We start from the raw sequence: 6,559 nt of genomic DNA, 5'->3' as shown, positions 1-6,559 counted from the left end.
AAATGACTGTACGTCTTGCCGTCTTCACCCTTCGCTGATTTAAAATGATTCTTGGAATCATTTAGCATGTCCTATGGCAGACGGATTAAAGTATTACTCAATATCACTATCTGCAGACACACAAATCCTTGTGAGATTCAAATTTCAAGTCTAATATCAAAAGTCAACACTGTGCTCAACAAGTTCCCACTTCTTAAGGTTTTAAATGTTACACTATGCCTATCTTCATGGTGTGTGCACATTGCACAACAACTTTGAATATTAAACAACAAGACCACCTTCACCATATCACCAGCTTCACTGTGATGGTCGAGTGCCTGTCCACTGGTAAATACCGTCTTCAAGGGGAAAGAAATAGAGGGACTAAATATGCACTCATTATACTGAGGATTCCTTTTTGTGAAAGATCAATTGCTATTTATAACCAAACAAAATCCTTTAGTGAGAATCGTCCGAAGAGAGCGCAGAAGAGCCAGCAGTTAATCATATGTTGTTGCCTGGTTTAATGTCGGAAGAACCCTTCAAACTCAATCAGATGTGATTTCATATGCATGGGGAGCCGATGATTCTTGCTTCCGCGCCTGTAGCATATTTTCAGTTACTGGGAGGCTTTGAACCGATGTCGAGTGTCGTGAAGGATGCAACCAAATCCAACAAGACCATTGGGTAGTGTCTGTTCAAAAGCAGAATAATACAGTTTGATGGTTCTTGTGATTTTCACATCAGGAAGGCACCAATGCTTCAGGGCTTGTGTGATAATGACATTGACAACCCTTCATAATTATGTCTGTGAGGACTACTTTTACATAATGTAGATTTTGTATTTCTGTTACCTAGATGGAAAGCTAAAGTGTGTAATTACATGTAAATTTTGAGGCACTTTAATGAAACATCCCATGAATGTTGTTGAGGTTCCTAGACCTAAAAGTAAAGGTTCAAAAGGGGGGTTTTCACAGCAATGCCATAGAAGAACCATTTGAGGAGAACCTTTCAGTGAACAGTTTTTTCTTAGTGTGAAGAACATTTTAATAATCTAAAGAAACTTTTTATACTATAAATAACCTTTTCTCCAATGGAAAGGTTCCATGGAGGTTAAAGGTTCTTCATGGAACCATAGATGCCGGTAAAGAACCTTTATTTTTAAGAGTAATAGTGTACCTTGTATACCTGGGGCCTATACCATGAAGCCGGTTTAGGTGGCTAGCCAGCTATGTTCCAGTTTAGTTTCCGCCAACCCTGGGTTTTAGGTACTATGAAAGTAGCTCGGCTTTAATCAGTGTTTAAGCGTATCTTACGCTGCACGGCTAACCTGCTCCGGGGCAGGTTATGTTCTGGATTCAAGATCTCAGACTGAAGTTTGACCAATCAGCTGTGTGCAAAGAAACATATAGGTGATGTAACTAATTCCCAGCGTCTGTTCTCTGTTACAATGGCTTCACCTTTTCTCCCAAATCCTGTGGACATCTCCGCGCAAATTGTTAGACGAGCATTTCGTAGAGAAAGAGTTTTTAGGGACAGACAAAATCCATTTGACTTTCCTGATACTTGTATGAAAGAAACAGATTTTCCCACGGAAGGAATGTCTTATCTTTGTGAACTTCTTGAGCCGCACATAACAAATGTGACTCGTCGAAGCCATGCCACTGTACCGCAAATGGTATGTAAGTGGTACATACTTGTATGTGGTCGGTGATGCAGAGAATCTAGGGAAAAACACGGTCTGTCGAACCATTCGCAAGGTGGTCCTCGCTCTGCAGGGGTACATAAATAGCTTCATTGTGTTCCCTGGACATTTATCGACCATGTCCATAAAAGAGGGCTTTTATAAAATTGCCGGTAAGATATCGTGATAGGGTGACATCACATGAACAAATTTAACCTTTCACACTAATTTTTTCTTCTTCAAAAAAAAGCATATTTCACACTTAGAAATCTATAATACAATAGTCTGCAGTAGCTACCTGTTAAGAATGATTTTAAATATATATTTTCAATTCCTATGACAGGATTCCCTAGAGAGTCATAGGAGCAGTAGACTGCACACATGTTGCAATCTCCACAGCTCTAGGAGAACATGAGGCAGATTATGTGAACAGAAAGTCCTTTCACAGCCTTAATGTCCAGGTAGGGCTACTATATAGCCTATGTGAAATGATTTTTATTTGCATTGAGATCAATCTTTAAATAAATAGTAACTAACAGATAGGACAATTATTTACTGTACATTTCATCTGCAGATGACTTGTGATCATGAATGCATGATCACAAGTTTGGATGCCAAATGGCCTGGCTCAGTGCATGACTTACGAATTTTCCGTGAGTCTATTTTGTGTCAGCGCTTTGAGGAAGGCAAGTTAAATTTGGTACAGTACACTTTAAAGTTTTAATTTTAATAGCAAAACTTACACAATTTTCCCCTTTTCTGTTCTATGACAGGGCTTTTTGATGGCCTGTTGGTAGGAGATAGAGGTTTTTGCTAACCCCCTATCCTGACCCTCAGACAGGGCCAAAAAACCGCTTCAATGTGGCCCTCAGTAAAACCAGGGTCAAGATCGAGATGACCTTTGGCATCCTAAAGGCACGTTTCAACTGCCTTAGGCGTTTAAGAGTGTCACCAGAGCGGGCATCACAGATAGTGGCTGCATGTGCCATTCTGCATAATATAGCCACTATCAGAAAGGAGCGAGTACCACCACAAAACCAGCTTCTCCCTGATGAAATTGACCCCATCACACTTGACCACCCAGCTGGCGCAGCTGTCAGAGATGCAATCACAACACAATATTTTACTTAATAAAAGCACACTGACACTGCAGATAGGTCTCAAACTGTTTTATTGTTCATGTGGCTAGGGAGGAAGAAAGAGAGCAAGAAAAATTACATTAATAAACACTCATAGTGTTCATACTAAAGGGTTACTTGGTTAAATTCACATACTGAGATCTGTTTTTCCCAGCTGTTTGATCTTCAATTAATTTTTTTTTAATTTGGAGCCTCCTCAGCTCACAGTCTAGACTCCTTTTGTAAAGGGCCCTGACTGAGTCTGTTTCCACCTGAAACAATTCCACCACAAATAATCATTACACGTTTTCTGGAGGTTGATCAAATCACAAAAAGTGGCATGACTTTCTATAAACATAGGACTGACTGTAATTTATGTCAAGGGTTTAAAGAATTACCTTGTTCACATTCCTTCTGTAGCCCACTGAGGTAGAGGCTTCAGTTTCTGGGGCAGGTTGTGAAAAGTCCTACAATAAAAGAGACGTGTAAGGGCCAGTCACTTAATTATGACATTCAAATGTGTGCCATAATAAAAAGCCCAGTGCATTCACCTCAGCAACTGTCTCAGAACACAGACAGAGTGTCTTCATCATTTGGTTCACCCTAATAAATAAAAGGCCAATGTAAAGCATAACTGTTATAAAGCAGGTTATGTTCATTGTGTATCATGTCTGCTGCATACTGACCTCTGTGCAAGAGACTGTGTGCATGTGTGCTGGCTTCAACAGGGACACTGTATTTCCCTCTACTGCAGAACAGAGTCAGCCATATTTAATTTTTTTTTTTTTTAAACATTAGTAATGCATTGCACACACATACCCAGTGTCACTTGCTTAGAGGAGCCAGCACCAGGGTCAGACTGTACAGCACTTGCAATCCCATCCATAATCGGCCGTCCCTTATTATTACTCAGCGCCAACTCCTCCGCCACAGTGTAATCTTGAGGAGGTGGCCCTCCCCCAGTTTTCCTTATTTCACACTTTTTTCTGTTTGCTGCAAACAAGTGTTTGTGATTAAATGTTCACAAAAATAATAAAAAGTTGTGTTAAATACTCACCACTTTGAATTATATTTTTATATTTTGTCTTGATCTGCTGCCAGGACCGTTTGGAGTTGGGGTTGCATCTAAAAATCAATGAATATCAATCTTTCTTAGGATGTAATAGCCTATACATTCACATTTTACATACATCTACACACACACACGTATGTATGGATGTATATATCAACACGAATACACACATTTTCATTTGAGCATTTGCATTTTTAATATGATTAGCCTAATTTACATTAATTGTTTAACATTAACGCAATCAGCAATCTTCCTCCAAGATTGTTCTCTTGCTTTGGCAGCAGATACAGTGTTACTGCGTGCTTGGAAAAACACTTCTATATTCTTCCTATTTCTGAATAATAATCTCTTGCTCCTGCGCTGAAAAATATATAGCTCTCGCTCTATCCATATCGAACGCGATTGGTTGTTCAGTGTCGACGTCACTCTTTTATGTGCACGCGCGCGTGGAGTAATCATAGTTAAGGATCAAAGCCTGAGTTGACAGAGTAAGTTGATGAGCTGCGTCATGGTACCAATAAAGCCTGATTGCATCGGTTTGGTTTTGTCGACTCAAAACCAATCCTGTAACCCCGAGTTTGTTCAACTACCATCATGGTACAGGCCCCTGATGTTGTTCAGGTATGGCTACCCATTGTTTAATTTTTTATTTTTTTATATTGTAAAGAATGCATCATTTTGAATCATTCTTTAATTATGTTTAGATATGCTGAGGTCTGAATAAATACAAGCCATCCAAGATTAAAAACCATATTAGATGAATGAGTGCCCTGGAATAATGGCTATTATTTTGAGTTGTTTTTATCTGCTGGATAGTGAGCATATCTTTATAGACCCACTGCCATACCTCTTAGTGTTTACATATCCTACGCTTTGAGGCTGAATATTTGTTTGTTTGCATGAAAGGCATGAGCGAATCCATTCAACCCCACAGAGTCAAACTGTAAGAGTTTAATGCACAGCACTTCAAGACAGTGATCAGATGAAAGCTCTTTACCACCACTTACCTTTTCATCACAACATTCTGATGTCAAGAGGATAACAAGTGTTAAATCCACATGTGAAGATTTCAATCAAGTCTGAAGTGAAACATTATTTTAAATAGAAGTTTGAAGTAGTTGAAGAAACTGAAGAAGTAATAATGTGATGGATCATTAATGGTGATTTTGTACATTAAGATTCACAATTCACTGCCATCCTATGACCTTTCCTCCTTTAAGGTAGACATAACAAAATGTAAGATGTGTCTTTGAAACGCACTCAGTGTGAAAATTTGTGAAAATACCACTTCACTTTAATACTACTACTAATAATAAAGTTTATTGCAAGATCTAATTTGAGAGACATTAGATTTCTACTGTTTTTGGAGGACACTGCCATCTTCTGGTTAAATATTAGGCATAGAAGGAGATGGATTTTAATATTGAATTTCATGGAAGTCTTTTAATAAAATCATGGCATTTATTATGAATAAAAAAAAGCGGTCATATAGGGATTGTCAAAGTTTTTTTTTTTTTTTTTTTTCGTCAATCTACTGAATTTTCCGTCAACGATACCAGGGACACCGAAACACCGGGGAACATGAAATTTGGTGAGCATGTAGCCCCACTAGACTTTTACGGAAAAATTTCGTTTGGTCCCCGGGGGCCACTCCCCCCCCCCCGCGCTGGGCCCCCCCAAACCCAAAAAATGCAGTTTTTCCTAAATAACTACCTGAACCGTGGCACCGAGGATGAAGAAATTTGCAAAGTATGTTGGTCTTAAGGGCCCACATCAACCTAGCCCATAATCGATTGTCAAAGTTTTTTAGTTTTTTTTTCCCCGTCAATCTACTGAATTTTCCGTCAACGATACCAGGGACACCGAAACACCGGGGAACATGAAAGTTGGTGGGCATAGCCACACTAGACTTTTACGGAAAAATTTCGTTTGGTCCCCGGGGGCCACTCCCCCCCCGCGCTGGGCCCCCCCAAACCCAAAAAATGCAGTTTTTCCTAAATAACTACTTGAACCGTGGAACCGAGGATGAAGAAATTTTTATGGTATGTTGGTCTTAAGGGCCCACATCAACCTAGCCCATAATCACTCATTTGTGATTTGCGCTCCTCCCATAAAAAATGAAAATGCAATATTATTCTGCTTCAGTGGAGATGTTCAGAACTGCACCATATTTCATGTGTATGATTAACTTGACATCCTCTGGGGGTATGCTAAGTTTCGTAGAATTTCATCCATGGGGGGGTATAAAATAAATTAATTTATGTGCACATTTAGTGACTGTACACTCATCGGCCTGTAGATGGTGCTGTTGAGCGAAGGGTTGCTGGTTTAGGATGATACTGTCACACACACACACATGCAGGAATACAAACAAACGCAAGCATGCACACACACTGACATCCACACGCACAGACACACACCCATACACACACATACAAATCCACATGCACAGACACACACACACAAACACACATGCGCACACACAAACACACACACATACACACACACACAGACAGACACACACAGACAGACATGCACATACTACTACTTTTTTTAGGTATATACATAAACACGCAATACAGCCAAATTGCTCCACGTCATTTATTTTTGTGGAAAGCCAGTGCAGGCCTGAGCAGCGGTCATATTTTGTACCGCCATGCGGTACATCTAGTTAACAACAGAGTAAGATTGTATAGGTACAAGATC

The 6,559-nt window shown here is 39.7% G+C and overlaps 1 pseudogene across 1 annotated transcript; it reads left to right on the top strand.

Moving 5' to 3' along the window:
• The first annotated feature begins 1,429 nt into the window (after positions 1 to 1,429).
• LOC311280208 (putative nuclease HARBI1) lies at positions 1,430 to 3,270 on the top strand (annotated as a pseudogene). The gene is made up of 5 exons: positions 1,430 to 1,836; positions 2,007 to 2,124; positions 2,238 to 2,349; positions 2,437 to 2,758; positions 3,202 to 3,270. The product of its transcript is annotated as a putative nuclease HARBI1 (transcript).
• The last annotated feature ends 3,289 nt before the right edge of the window (positions 3,271 to 6,559 follow it).

This window comes from Rutilus rutilus (genome assembly GCF_951802725.1).
Source record: "Rutilus rutilus genome assembly, chromosome: 20".
In the NCBI taxonomy this organism is placed as follows: Eukaryota; Metazoa; Chordata; class Actinopteri; order Cypriniformes; family Leuciscidae; genus Rutilus; species Rutilus rutilus.
The sequence above is the reverse complement of the archived record's forward strand: the minus strand, read 5'-3'. Positions and strand labels throughout refer to the sequence as shown.